Raw genomic sequence first — 15,365 nt, forward strand, 5'->3', positions numbered from 1 at the left:
TGGGAGTGACCTGCTGCTAAGAGCTCCATTTAACAAATGCGGAACAGCAAATTGGACTTTAAAGCAGAGATTGTTCTCACGACTAAAGAAATAACTATCAGTGACAATCCTATGAGACCCTAGAAGTCTCTTAAAATTTCCAAACCTCGTCAGCTGGTACTCTTTACAAAATCTCTTTGCTACTGGAATGATTGTGAATGATATTTCCCGTAACACTATATACACTGAGGAAATAATCACTAATGGGTCAGATTTTCTATAAGAAGCTTTTATGAAGTTTTCTATTTAGTAAGGGTTTGGGCCCAAGGTCTGTACTCTACAGGGCCTCTGTGACTTGTGAACCTGTCTCCCTCCAGGGGCTCTGCTCTCTCTCGCTCAGTTTGCAGCCTCCCTGGACTAACCTCTCATACACCCACAACTGTGAAGCAAGGGCCGCCTATCTCAGCAGATGGCACAGTCAGGCCTGGCAGCAAGGAACACAATGCAACGGACATGTGGTGGGCTGACTTTGCAAACAGGCTGCAAGTGAAAAATGATTAGCCGCATATGTCTGTGAATTATTGGTCAGCTGGAAGGAAGAGACACTGAGTCTACTGGCTCCAACTGAAGAAGATGAAAGGAACATGCTGACGAGGTAAGCGAGAGAAACCCAAGGCAGCCCTGCTCATACTCAGGCCCTGGGTAGCTTCATCTTGCAATGAATATTTCATACCTTCATGGTTTAGGAAGACAAAACGGAGGTTTTCGATCAGATTATAAAATCTTTATTCAGGCTCCTCTGTGGGAATACTCATCACTACAGTAATTCAAATGGGCATCATCAACTTGTACAGAAAAGTCTTATTTCATTTTTATTCTCTGCTCTATTCTATCATATGGGGATGAGAGTGAGGAGGGCCAGGAAGGGGAGGAAAGTCTCCTTGTGTCAGGTGATGGAGGAGTCTTGTGGGACATGTTATACTGAGGTAACAAGCCTAAACCCAGTATAGCTGTGGTCGTTGGGGGAAGGGCAAGTTATGAAGCCCATGGTTCTTTTTGCCAAGCTCCTAACAGACACCTATCTTGGTTGTATAGAAAGCAGAAAAGAAAAAAAAAATCAAAAAAGCAGCTCCATTAAACTCTGAAACACACTGAGGATAAAACTACTGACAAAGACACTGATTCTGCTTTGGGCCCTCAGGGGGCTAAGATTACAGTAGCGTATCTGGTGGAAGCCGGGGGTATCCCATGACTAGCAGGGAAAAACTTCTGATACCAGGAGAAACGGTGCTACAAACGTGGCGTTTGACAAACAGCAGCGCCTGGCATGAGTAGGCTGGATATAAACATGTGTGGCCGGTTTCCTGAGCTTCTAGAAATAGCTGAGAGTTTGGAATTTTCAAGGCGGCCAGAGATCCTTAAGGAGCAGTCAAGCATAAGAGCTGTAGGCAAAAGTGTGACAAAAACAAATTATTTCTATCAAAATTTATGGTAATATTTTGTTGTTGTTGAGCACTCATTTTATGGTATTTTATATGTATATCATTCTATTTAAAATTCATAAATCCCCACAAGGTGTGTACTATTGTTCTCCCATCTTTGGTTCCAGCATTGTCTGACCCAAAGAACATGCTCTTCTCGGCAAGTCTATTGCTCTCCTCATGAATAAAACATGAACTGGCCAAAAATGAGATGATTTAAAAGAAATACTAAGAAAGTATTTAACTACCAAACTTAATCCAATAATTTCAAACATGTTTAAAATATATTGCCATTTAAAATTCTATTATCATTTCCTAAGTTACTGAGTAGATCTTGCTTCTCTCCTGCCTGAACGCTTCCTCACAACCCCTTGTCTGTATAGCCTCTAATGACACGATTCCAGCCCATCTTTAAACTATATCTCAATCTACCTTCTTACCTGTCTACACCCCACATTCCGATCGTAGCTGACCACTGGCCAAGTTTGTGATCACACCTACCTCTTGTTTTCATTTTTCAAGGTCCGACTTCACGTGCAATGGTTTTCTCTGAACTCGCAGGCAAAACTAAGAACTCCATCCTCTATGCCATTATTGCACAGAGATTTTGCTTATAACACTTCGCTTCAAATATCAATTTGCTTGTCTGGTTCTTCCAGAGAGCAAGTTACTCTAGGGCATTGAGTTTGGCTTCTTAATCTCAGTTTCCCAGTTTATGACATCATATATTTGGTATATAAGAGTCACTCAATACATTGATTGCACTGAAGTTCCTGGCTTTGGTTATAACCCAGTTTACCTGAGAATTATGTAGACTTAATCATTTGCACCAGTTAAATTAAATATATATTTTTTCCCATCAACATCGCCCCTTCCTTCGCACTATCCCAAGATGTACATTTTCTCATCAACAAGTCTTCTAGTTTCTTTTAAGGTTGCCACATAAAACATAGGTCTTCCAATTAAATTTGAACTTCAGATAAACAGCAAATAAATATCCTAGTATGAGTATATCCCAAATATTACACAGCAATTATAATAAAGATCATCTGTAGTTTACTTGAAATTCAAAATTTAATAGGGTACCCTGTTTTTTTGTTTTGTTTTGGGTTTTGGTCTGTTTTTTTGCTAAATACGGCAACCCTATTTTCTTTACAACCCTCCTTAAGTGGCTCATGGTAGCCCCTTCTTCAGTCATAAAATAGAGCCTTCCTCTTAATGGAATAATGCCTTTCCTTCATAGGGGTAACACAGAACACAACCATGCAGCCCCCCCCTTCCCCAAATCCTCAAAGGCCCCTTACGTTGGGGGCATACATAAGATGCATGGGAGGAAAACATCTCTGTAACAAACTGATAAGGCCGCATGATTGCGCATGTGTCCATATCTGCCTGTCCCTCACCCTTCAGATCTGGCCTTCCAGTTGTGGTCTTGTATCCTTTCAAGTGCTTCCTCTTGCTAAACAGAAAGTATTGTAGATTAGTGATTTCCAGGAGTTGGGGAAAGGAAAAAATAAGGAGTGACTACTAACAGATAAGGTGTTTCTTTTTGGGGTGATGAAATGTTCTAAAATTAGGTAGTGGTGATGACTGTACAACTCTGAATATACTAAAAAAATGCTGATTTGTACACTTATGGGTGAATATTATGGTATGTGACTTACATCTCAAATTATTAAAAATGTAGTTTATTGAGCTTGAAAATATATTTTCATTAACTCTGTAAATTAAATGTAAAAATTTAAACAAATCAAAATAGCGAGGTGAAGTGGTTTACCGGCGCCGCACAGCTGGGAGTGGCAGGAGGAAGCAGGGCATCTGAGGGCAGGCCTGTGCTGTGAGCATGGTCACATGACTGACTTGTTAGCTCCCTTCATTTCTCCTTAGAGTGCCGGAGGTTCGTGCTGGAAAGCCAGGAGGATCTAGATTGACATCCTGCTATCCCTCCTCAACTGGGCAACGTATTGTTCTTTCTTTCTTTTCTTTCCTTTTAAAAAATATTTTATTGTGGTAAAAATACTTACCACGAGGCTGATGCTCTTACCAAAAATTTAAATGTACAATACAGTGTTTTTGATGATAGGTACAATGTTTTACAACAGATCTCTCAACTTAAGTTGCCTACCTGAAACTTTATGCCATTGATGAATAACTCCCCATTTCCTCCTCCCCCTGGCTCTGACAACCACCATTCCACTCTTTGTTTCTACAAGTTTGACTATGTTAGATGTCTCATATAAGTGAAATCATGCAGCATTTGTCCTTCTGACTGTGTTGTTTCACTCAGTGTCATGTCTTCAAGGTTCATCCACGTTGTCACACATTGCAGAATTTCCTTCCTTTTTAAAGGTGGAATAGTGCACCATTATATACATAGAATGTGTCACATTTTCTGTATCCATTTATCTGTTGGTGGATATTAATCTTTCTTGGGCCACAATTACTTGACAACATGGTGTTGATTATGCTCTTACTAAAGTTTGATGATTATGAGGACTGGAAATTACTCAAAGTATCTGACAGAAAATGTTCATTCAGTCAAGTGCAGCTATTACTGAACTGCTCAACTGATAAGACGATGAGAGCATCTTCTGAGGGGCTCCTAGAGGACATCCTAGACCTCGGTTTCTGAGGTACCCTTGGGTCTACTTGTTAGCTGCTTTATATAACGGGCTCCCAAATAGGAATTTGTTTGAACGCAGAGTTCTGTAAAAAGTTTAAAGACAGCAGTTCTAACCCATCCGTGATTCTGATGCGGGAAACTGGCCAGAGGCAGGAAGAAGCGAGCTATTTTGGGGGATACTTATCTTTTATCTCATCTCCAATTACACTAACTCGTACATTTCATCTGCTGAGGTTCTATAAGTAGAGTCTTTGTGACTTCTTTTTCCTGTGGGTGGGGGCTTGATTAAGGCATTTGGGGGGTTCACAGCTCCTGAGAAAGTGAGCAGAGAACATTCCCGAAATGAGCAATAGAGTCAAAGCCAACTCAAAACCAGAGAGGAGGGCAGGGAAAGCACAGCACAACGTCTCACAGCTTCTCAGCAACTTGCCCAGTTGCTCCCAAATGCCCCATCTATTATCACTGTCTTCATAATACATTTGCGGCTGAGGGCTCTCTTTGAAATCCACTCTTTTCTGCAAAACTCTAAAAACAAAAGTGGGGAGGAAAGGGCTGATTCTAGAGGCCTAAGAGGTACAATGGTTAACAGGCTGCCTGGGGAAGCAACGGACATTGGTCTTTGTGACACTGCCCTTAATGATATTTGCAATGGTTCAAATCTCCTTAAAGCAAACATCATCCGTCTGCTGCTATGCTGAGTGATCTACTCCCACTTTCCGAGAGGCTGGCTCATTTAACAACCGGCAATCAAACACGATCCAGCAATCACAATGGAAACTGTTGAGATTCATTACACTGGAAAAATATGCCATCCTTATTTCCACTCTATTGTTTCCCCCAAAATGAACAATACACATTTTGTTTTCCAATGGCCTGTTTTTATGAAATTTCACTTACATATATTTCTAAGCCCCTGGTCCAGATGGCACAGCTCACAGTAAAATTTAAAGAGTGCTTCTTCTGCTGCTATTGTAAAGCATGACACCACTCTTCTGGTCAAATCCAGGAAAAAAGAAAAAAGGCATCAGGGATTTAAGAGGTGAAACACTTTGAGATTGAAGAGTTGATGATGTGGGAGTTGGGAGAATGTGCTTTTGATTTATTGGGTCATCGGGAAAGTCATGACATATTTTACTTTTTTTTTTAATGCAAAAATGAGTCATGACTTTCCTGACGACCCAATAGACAGTGATTATTGATCACAACTTGATAGTAGTTTGCAGGTATGGCCCATGATTAATTGGTGTGCTGGGTTTCTTGCAAAATCCTCATGGTATATACTGGATACTTAATATACATCTGTTAAGGAAAAGCATTAAAAGAGTTACCCCTTATAATACTTTGGTACTTTTGGGAACCTTAAGAAAGATACAGGGAAACAAAACAAAACAAAACAAACAAAAAAATATCATGATAAGCTATTGCAATTTTAAATAGCAGAGAAAACAGATTTTGGGACCAGCCAAGTGGCACGTTGGCTAAGAGTTGGCTTGGGAGCGCCAGCTCTGAGCTGGCTTCAGATCCCCGGTTCGGATCCCACATGAGGGCCAGTGACACTGCACCCTCTATAGCTAAGATGGTGAACAACAGCTCGACCTGGAGCTGGGCTGCCATGAGTCGCCAGTGACGGTATAGGCTGCAGTCCTTGCTGCAGTGGGCTGCCGTAAGCTACCATGAGTGACCGGCAGCCAGTGTGAGCAGCCAGCGCGAGCTGTCGTGAGCTGCTGTCCAATGGCCAGTGAGCGACTGCCTCAGCCTAGAAGACCTCAATGATAATACCAACATGGGCCAGTGAGGCAACGTCCTCCACAACTAGGCTGAAGAACAAAAGGACAGCAACTTGTCTGTTCCCCTCCCCCAATTCCCCAATAAAATCTTTAAAAAAAGAAAAAGAAAAAACAGATTTTGAAAAAAAAGGAGATTGTCGTAGTTTCAAAACATAGCTCTCATTTTTGTTAAGTTCTCCCATTGATAGGTGGGGTCCTTTGGGTACACTTATGTCACCTTTGACCAAAAGGGACTTTGCCCTGCTTCCAAGGCTATGTCACAGGAGGGTATTCTTTGGGGCGCTTACTCTGTGGGAAGTCAGGCACCATTTACAATGCCCTACTGCCCTGAAACCACCATGCTGGAGAAACCATTTAGGTGCTTTGTTGACAGCCTGGCTAATCTCTCAGCTGGAGGACTGATAAACCACCAACCATGGGAAAAAGAGAGACATCTTGGGTACCCAGCCCAGTTGAACTTTCAAATGGCCGCGGTCCCAGCTGACATTTGCCTGCAATCTCAAGAGAAACCCCACATGAGAAATGCCTGGTAAGCCCTTTTTTCAAATAATATACCTTCAAAATTGTGAGCAAAATCAAATGGTTGTAGTTTTATACCAGTAGGTTTGGGGGTAATTTGTTAAGCAGAAATAGTAACCGGAATTGTATTCAATATTCTCAGAAATGGGCTCAGGCTTTTTCTAAATGTTTACACAATGAGTTCCTTTAGGAAGCTTAGAAAACATTTTTCTAAATGTGAAAGAACTAAAGATGGACAGTAAAATGTTCAAGCCAGCATCAGGCGCTCACCAAGCACTGTTTGCAACGGGGGCACTAAAATCCAAAGATGTTATATATTCAGTTAGCTGAGCCTCAGACACTCAGATGTGAGCAAAAGTATCCAAAAGTCTACAGCTGAATGATGGCGATACAGGATTTGTTTCACAGTGCTATAGCTGTCTTCCTTTGACTACTGATTCGGCCACAGTAGGATGCCTCCTGGAAACCCCATCCTCCTCCCCACCCCCACTCCCCCACTGGCCCCCATGCTGCCACCAGGTACCTTTTCAATAGCTTCACTGTGATACAGTCAGTGGTCATCCACACCATCTACCCCCAAACCAGAAATTCTCCATTAGGGGCTAGATCAAGCACTATGGGTAGAGTCTTCTGGGGCCCTGACATACAGCAAATATCCTTGAACTCTTTAACGCATGTGACAATTACTGATTGTATATCTAGAATAATTATGCTATACATACATACACATATATGTATATATAATATTTATGGATGAATAAAATCACATATTATATGTACTATTATATAATAATATATGCATATATATATATATATATACACATATAACATTGTTTTTTCAGATGTTGAAGAAGAAAAGATGAACAGAGAAATAGTGCCTGATTTCAAAGAGCTCACAGTCTTGTGGGGTAGACACTCAGGAAATGCTATGACCCACTGTGGGAACCATCATAATATAGGACACGGAAGGTCTGAAGGGCTCGCAGGAGGGCAGGCACCTCAATCTGAAGGGAACAGCCCTGGAAAAGGGAGGTAAACACCAAGTGGTTGCTATTTGCTTCTCGCAAGCTCATATTGGATGAATTTTGTAATCAGTAGAAAATAAAATGATTTTAACATCTGTAGTTTTTTTTAATATATAACAGATGTATTTTAGATGATTATTTATTTCATACAATCATGTGAATATCTTAACTAATCAGTGTTCTACATGCATTTAGCATTTGATTTTCTTCCCAAAAGTGGCATTTGCATACCCATAAATGCAAATATTTTTGCAAAGTGACGCCCTTTGCATTATATAGCAAAGCATGCAGTTCAAAATCCAAAAATAAAACAAATTGGGGACATCTAGTGTGTGAAAAGTATGTGGCTACCTTCTGTTCCTGTCTTATAGACAGGAAAACAGTTTTTCCAAAAGTGTTTTAAATAATCTACTAAGACATCACTCTGTCCTTTAGTACCTATTTAAAAAAAATCAATAATAAATGTCCTTTTGACAGGTTTTAAATAGAGTCAGTGGTGCTGTTTCTTTTGAAAAAGCCTATTGGATTATGTGAAATGCATGCATATTTAAAGTTTTGTTTTGTTTTGTTTTAAATGACTGGGGCAGTAGCTCCATATATTTGCTATGTTTATTCTCCCACCCATCTCCATTCAAATGTGGGAGTGCCTCTCTCTCTCTCTCTCTCTCTCTCTCTCTCTCTCTCTCTCTCTCTCTCTCTCTCTCGCACACACAGCACACACACACACACACACACACACACACACACACACACACACACTCTAGTTGGTATATGAAATTCTGCCCGGCACTTAATGAAAGCACTGACTTTAAGAGTCACATAATGAACACAGTATCACTGCCCTTTTTGTATTGGAGACACTTGTTTTACATTCTCTCCCATCAGTATCAGAATATGGAATGGGGCAAAGGCATGGGTTTGCACCTGGCTTCTATGATTGATAACCTGCGTCACATCATAGTCATGTCTCCAGGCTTCCTTTCCTCTATCAATATGATGAGGAGTCCATCTCAACCATCTGCGGTTGCCATGAGGGTTAGATGAACCCTCTAGATGTGGAACATTATCTGAGCTAACACTAACGCACCCGCCAAACCATCAGCCTGTTGTTCAGAGAGGCCTTAAGGAATCAGTTCCATTGGCTCTGGGGGGCTCTACATTCAGCCCACGAGGACTCTAGGTCCAAACACATCTGAGGGAATCTGAAGAAAACATAGCAGATATCAAAGCCTCAATCCCAGTCCCAAACTGATCCTGATTTACCCAAAGCTAGAGGACATTTCATATCACCTAAAGTTCTATAACCAAGTAATTTAGTCAGAGAGATTAGGCCAACGAAGTCAAGAGTTTATGCCTGTAACAATCACAAAGTCATTATAACACATTACGCAATCCTCTAATGCCATCCAGCTGTTATGTATAAAATTATCTTTCTTTGATCTGAGTTGATGAATACGAATATGCCAGATGGGTCCTGCTGCTCTCCCCTACATGTAACAGATGTCCTTAATCAGTCAGGCTCCATTTTCCCATAGGGACTCGAGTCAGCCTCAGAATCCTTCTCAACACATTGTTTAATTGATTAGAACTGACCCTTTGAAAGAAGCCTTGCCGCCCAGCTTTAGAAAGGCGAGATGGCAGACGAAAGTGGTCAGAGAGGTTTGGCTCAGTGCCACTTACCTCTATCTCGCCCATGTTTCTTTTGGATGAGTAAACTTCCTGTGGCAATAAAATAACTAGAAATACAATACTATTAAACCTGGTCCTCATCAGGTAGCACTCATCAGGCTTCTTTAGGACTTGAGGCAATTCTCCTTTCCTCTACTGGATCACTAACTATGCCTTTTAAGAAAAGGACACTCCTAGATTATCAAACACCTCATGGCTAGTATTCCCAAACCAGGAGAGAACTTGGGAATGGCTTTCTCCAAACCTGAGCTCCACTTCCATCTGTCCCAGAAACCAACCACCTTGGTGCTAATCTCGCAAACCCACCTTTCGATGAGTACTGCCTCAGTTACGCGTATTTTCCAGGGGGTTGAAACTGTCTTATTAAAGGTGAAAATAGTGCTTTGAGCATAGTGTTTCACCCTCTAATCTTTTTCATGTACTATCCATTCTATAAATATGCACAATTACTACGGGAACTCATTCCTCTTCAAAGACAAGAATGTACTGAACATATTTCACAATTATTCTATTCTTCCAAACAAGCCACTTAATTAACAGCAATAACATTAGTCATGTCAGCGGAAAAGTCATTTCGGATTTGTGCTAGGTAATGTTTTCATATGCAAGCATCTGCATTATCATAATGTGTCACTTATGTTGGGTGCCCCCCACCCCAGCTCTAATGAATAGAACAAAACAAATAGATCTCTGTCTATACAGGAGTCCATTAAATACCCTTATTATTGAATACTTCAAGAATACCAAATATTTCTTTTTTACCCCAGTTCCATTAAAAGAATTTTAAACTTGGAAATACACCATGTAGATGCTCAAAGTGAGTGAAAAAAAAAATCAACCTCTTTTCCTACTTTTCTCCCTGATTACAAGGAACATTAGTATGCATTCTAATTTTTAAAAATTTTTAAAAGTGTTTGGAAGAAAATTTAAATCACTAATGATTCTATCACCCAGGTATAACTAGTGATAATACTTGTAAATTGTATATATTCTAAATACATCACACGGTTAATGGTATTTTTTATTTTATTTTATAGAACATTGTGGAAATCTTTCTCTGTAGATAAGCTAAGCTCTACAGAGCCATTTTAAAGTACTGTACAATACAAGGATGTGGAATACAGTATGGAGAATATAATCAATAATGTTGTAAAGATTATGTAGGGTGTCAGATGGGTACTGGACTTATCGGGAGATCACTTCATAGATTGTATAAATGCCTGATCATTGTGCTGTACACCTGAAACCAATATAAAATAATATTGAATGTCAACTATATTTAAATACATATGACTATATATACATATATATGTATACACACACACATGCACGCATATATAGTCACGGGATGTAAAGCACAGTATAGGGAATATAGGCAATGGTATTGTAACAGCTATGTACGATGTCAGAGGGCTAGTAGACTTGGAGGGGTTATCACTTTGTAAGGGGTGTAAATAATCATTATGTTGCTTTGTACACCTGAAACTAATAAAAAAATTTTAAAAATAAAGTACTGTACAATATTCCATTGTGTGGATTGACTATAATTCATTTAAACAACTTCTTGTGAGTAGACCTTTAATTAATTTCCAATTATGTTTCTTACCATAAATATCCTCGTTAATGAATCTTTTTTTGGTGCATATATCTTTGATTCATTATTTGTATTAGTTCCTTAAGGTAAATTGTTATAAATCAAATTGTTTGGTAAAAGGGTGTTCATATTAAATTTCACGACCTTTAATTGAATTGTGCCACACAAAACTGTTGAGATCATAAAATCTTGGCACTATATGCAAAAGCCATTCACAGAGGCCTGGGGATGATTCTCTACCTGCCTCCACCCACCGGCCTGTGAGGATGATCTTGCTGGCCTTGGGATAAGCAATCTGTTTTTTTTTTTTTTTTTTTTTTTTTTTTAGTTTTTTTTAAAGGAACCACCAAACTGGCTCCAACACGGTAATAATAGTGAATTGAAACAATGGTGAAGGTGACAAGTGGGGTCATATGAGCACCCAATCTAGAAATCACATAACCAAGTGACAGAGTGAGAATGCAGAAACATGCTGTGTGGCCCTCAGACAGTCACTGAACTCTACGCCTTAGTTGATTCATTTGTCAAATATCAATTAAATCTGCCCACAGTGTTTTGAAACTATTAAAGATATAAAGGAAAAATGCTTTGGAAAATATAAAATTTCTGTGAATGACATTTAAGAGTCATTCTTCCATGGAGGGTATTCTTTAGTGTTAAGCAATAACAAAATTAAAAGATTAAAAAATATATATAAAATGATATAAGGTGTGACAGTTTGAAATCAAACTGATGTGCTAGAAACCTGGAATCTGCCCAAAAAATCCAACAAGATACTATAAGTTTCAAGAGTTTGGTTCCATCCATACTTAATTAAATAAACTGAAAAGCTCTGACATGTAGGAAAATCAACAGGCATTCTACATCTAGCTTACTTTTACATATTTTACTGTTCTTTAATTTTAATGTTCATATCTAGTTTGAACATATGGCATTTTATTTCTGATTCAGTGTGTGACATAAAGTTGAAGTGCATCTTACTCGTATTTTTAGTTTTGTTTTGTGTTTTGTTTTGTTTTTTAATTAGAGATGGATTCTTGAATTACCAAACAAATGCACTGTTTGTTTTCTTGGCCACTTCATGCTATGGATCATGCTAACATGTTTTCCTGAACTGAGATGAAAAGAAGCTTCCATCTTTTTAGTGTTTTTCGGTTTTCAGGCTCACACTATGATTCAGAGGCAAATACACGTTTGCAGCAGAAAAATGACAGAAGACAATGAATACAAGAATAAAAAACCAAAAGGAAGACTGAGAGGCATGTTGAGAGACTCCATTAGAAGCCAAAGCAGGAGTCGCAGAGTTGAAAACCAATATCTTAGATTTATCCCTATTGGAGTCAGATAAAATTGGGCTGGTCGGTCAGCTGCCCCCCCGTCCCCCTCCCCAGGTCCTTGCCTCCTTTAGACAAACCTTTTGATCTCATTTTGCTCAGTGTGGAAGTCAAAAGACAGTCTGATGGGAATTCCATCTTTTTTTGAGGTTACTCTAGGTAAGAACACCTTCCCATGACTATATAAGGAAGTTGATGAATAAAAAGGAACTCTGGTAGTAACGCCTGTGGGGTTCAGCCATCTTGTTTCAGCCAAAGCAAAGTCACTCCAGTCTAGAGTCTGTCCAACACGTGGCTGCCTCATCTGCCACTCAGCACCTTGGGTACTTGTTATTCTACCAGCACAGCAGCTGCACCAAGGGAGTGCTGGGACCATTCTGCCGACCTCACCAACTGAACAATGGAGAACCTTCACTCTTCCTCACTCCTCAGCTGCCCATGGATATTAACATTAAGGATTCTAAAAGTAACACCTGCATAATTAACTTCATAGAATCTGATCCTCCAAAAATGCCCAGGAAGGCATTTTGCTACACATTCCCTCCCCACTTCCCTCCTGCATCATTCATCGCCTCTGGTCTCTCTACAGTCCTAGACACCTTTCTTTCACACACACACTATTCTGACTCCCTTCCTGGCTCAGCTACCTGGTTCCTTTCTCCCAGCATGCTCCTCCCTGCACCTTTCAGCCTCCAGGCTATCTGTTCATAATACAGAGACTCTGGCTTCCACATGTTGATAAAATAATACAAAATATCATATTTTATGCACTTTTGATTCAAATTAAAAATGCCTTATCAGCTGGAGAGCTGTGATTCTTCAGATGTTCCCCTGATACTGGAATCCTCTGAGCCACAGGAAGCCTGGGGCTAAGGATGAAAAAAGTCTTTTTATTTGTTTGTTTTGATTATAAAAAGTCATCCCCCCTCACATTTTATATCTTCCCTCTGACAGGAAGACTATGTTGAAGGCACATGTTTGCTTCTAAAGAAAAGACACACTATGAGGTCTGACAATTAAGTTCACAAACTCATCCTAGACAAAGTGCTACATACTTCATTGCTGAATATCACTATGGTCACCTTCAAAGTACTCCCCTTGGGAAGCTATGCACCGATGCCAGCAACTAGTCTACCCTTCAAAGCAATTTTGGAACTCTTTTTCTGCAGTGGCCATCAGAGCTGCCATCATATTACCCTTGATGTCCTGAATGTCATCAAAATGTCTTCCTTTCAATATTTCCTTTATCTTCGGGTAAAGAAAGAAGTCATTGGGGGCCAGATCAGGTGAGTAGGGAGGCTGTTCCAATACAGTCATTTGTTTACTGGCTAAAAACTTCCTCACAGACAGTGCCATGTGAGCTGGTGCATTGTCATAATATGAGAGCCATGAATTGTTGGCGAAAAGTTCAGGTCGTCTAACTTTTTCACGCAGCCTTTTCAGAACTTCCAAATAGTAAACTTGGTTAACTGTTTGTCCAGTTGGTACAAATTCATAATGAATAATCCCTCTACTATCATAAAAGCTTAGCAACATCATTGCAACCAGTTCACGAACTTAATTGTCAGACCTCATATGCGAGCCTCATATTAGCAGGATATTGACCTTCTCAGGGCTATGGACAGTACCAGATACAGTCTATCTTTCCCACCCTGGGTTTCTCTGGGAGGAATGCAAATTCTGAAGTCTGTGTATAGGGTCAGGAGTTAGTTTATATTTGAATTTTTAAGACCAACTTGCATGAGTGAGGAGGAGTCTATGTCATATGACAAGTTTAATCATGTCATCTCTCCAAACCATCTGACAATAATACCAACAATATTTAATGAAAACTCATTATTTTCCAGGCACTGTTCTAAGTCCATTTTATGTCATCGAAATAACTTACTCTGTTATAATGAATACTTTTTATTAATTGATTCTGATTTCATTAGTATCAAGAATGAATTTGTCAAATTTGTCCTTCATGCCCAGCATATCATAAGAAAATTCATTATTTCCTTAGTTGCCCCACAGCAATGTATAAAGAAGACAGTAAGTCAGTATTAAAATTAGACTTAAAAAACTCTAACATTGATTGTACCATTACTAAATGACCAGCCCTTGTGTATACATTTCTCATTTATTCCTCATAGCAATCTCAGAGGCAGGTGTCAGGGCCTCCCATAAAATCATGATGCTGTTGTGTCTTTCTAGCAACTGTACTTGCTCCTCCAAAAAACCCACACAAAGACTAGACATTACCCAGAGTTCTGTGTCACATTATTATCCTATTAACATCATTAACAATTTCCTCCTCAGTAGTCAACAAAAGAAGGACTGCTTGCCTTATAGTAGTAATGAAATTACCAAGCTATTATGATGATGCAATAACCAAGAGCAAGTTCAGAACAGGAGATCATTTTTTCTTCTTCTTTTTTTTAAATGAACTGATAACACCATAATTAAGAGGACATGGTTACTGCCATGACTTATGAAGGACTCTCTAAGGAGAAAATTTACCTTACTGTGTTAAGAATAAGATCATGATTTCGCTGGTACGGGACAATGCCATCATCTTTGTACTAGAAAGCTCCTGACAGGATTACTGAGCTAGGGTACAAAACGAAGTCAAAGCTAAGGTGTGATCTATATTCCCCCACCCCTTACTATTTCTATAATAAGGACAGAATCTGAGCTGGGAGAGCAACAAGCAAATGAAGAAAAACTTATAGACACAGACCACAGTTTAGTGGTTACCAGAGAGGAAGGGGGAGGGGGAAGTTAGAAGAAGGTAAAGGGAGTCAGTCAAATACAGAGGGTCCCAAAAACATGTATACACATTTTAAGAAAGGATAAATGCTGTATTAAAATTACGCTAATGGTAACCACTTTGAGCACATCTTGTAATTGCAGAAGTCAAACGTGACTTGTATTCATCTTTTGTTATTGGTATATATTGTGTATTATAATTTTAATAGTTCTTTCCTTGCTTAAAATGTGTATACATTTTTTTGGCACTCTGTATATGGTGATGGAAGGAGATTTGACTTGGAGTGGTGAACACACAATGCGATATACAGATGATGCATTATAGAATTGTATACTTGAAACTTATATGATTTTATTAACCAATGCCACTCCAATATATCTAATAAATAATAATCAGTCCATCAAACTTCTGCCTCAATGTTCAAATCATTGACTCAACAGTAGCAAGCATTCCCCTTTTCCCAGTTCCACAGTAATTACTGAATTACTGGACATGTTCCACTGATCTCTCAAACAAAATTGTCCTATGTCTATATGCTCCATCAATACAGTCTTCACCTCGAGCCCTGCCCTTCACAATTTT

At 39.4% G+C, this 15,365-nt stretch overlaps 1 long non-coding RNA gene across 1 annotated transcript; it reads left to right on the top strand.

The window, feature by feature from the left end:
* Positions 1-508: 508 nt before the first annotated feature.
* On the top strand, positions 509-7,459 carry LOC109375178 (uncharacterized). Its single transcript, XR_002122529.1, has 3 exons — positions 509-634; positions 6,244-6,399; positions 7,232-7,459. It is a non-coding gene; the product is annotated as an uncharacterized LOC109375178 (long non-coding RNA).
* The last annotated feature ends 7,906 nt before the right edge of the window (positions 7,460-15,365 follow it).

Source organism: Hipposideros armiger, unplaced genomic scaffold (genome assembly GCF_001890085.2).
Source record: "Hipposideros armiger isolate ML-2016 unplaced genomic scaffold, ASM189008v1 scaffold_909, whole genome shotgun sequence".
NCBI classification, from domain to species: Eukaryota; Metazoa; Chordata; class Mammalia; order Chiroptera; family Hipposideridae; genus Hipposideros; species Hipposideros armiger.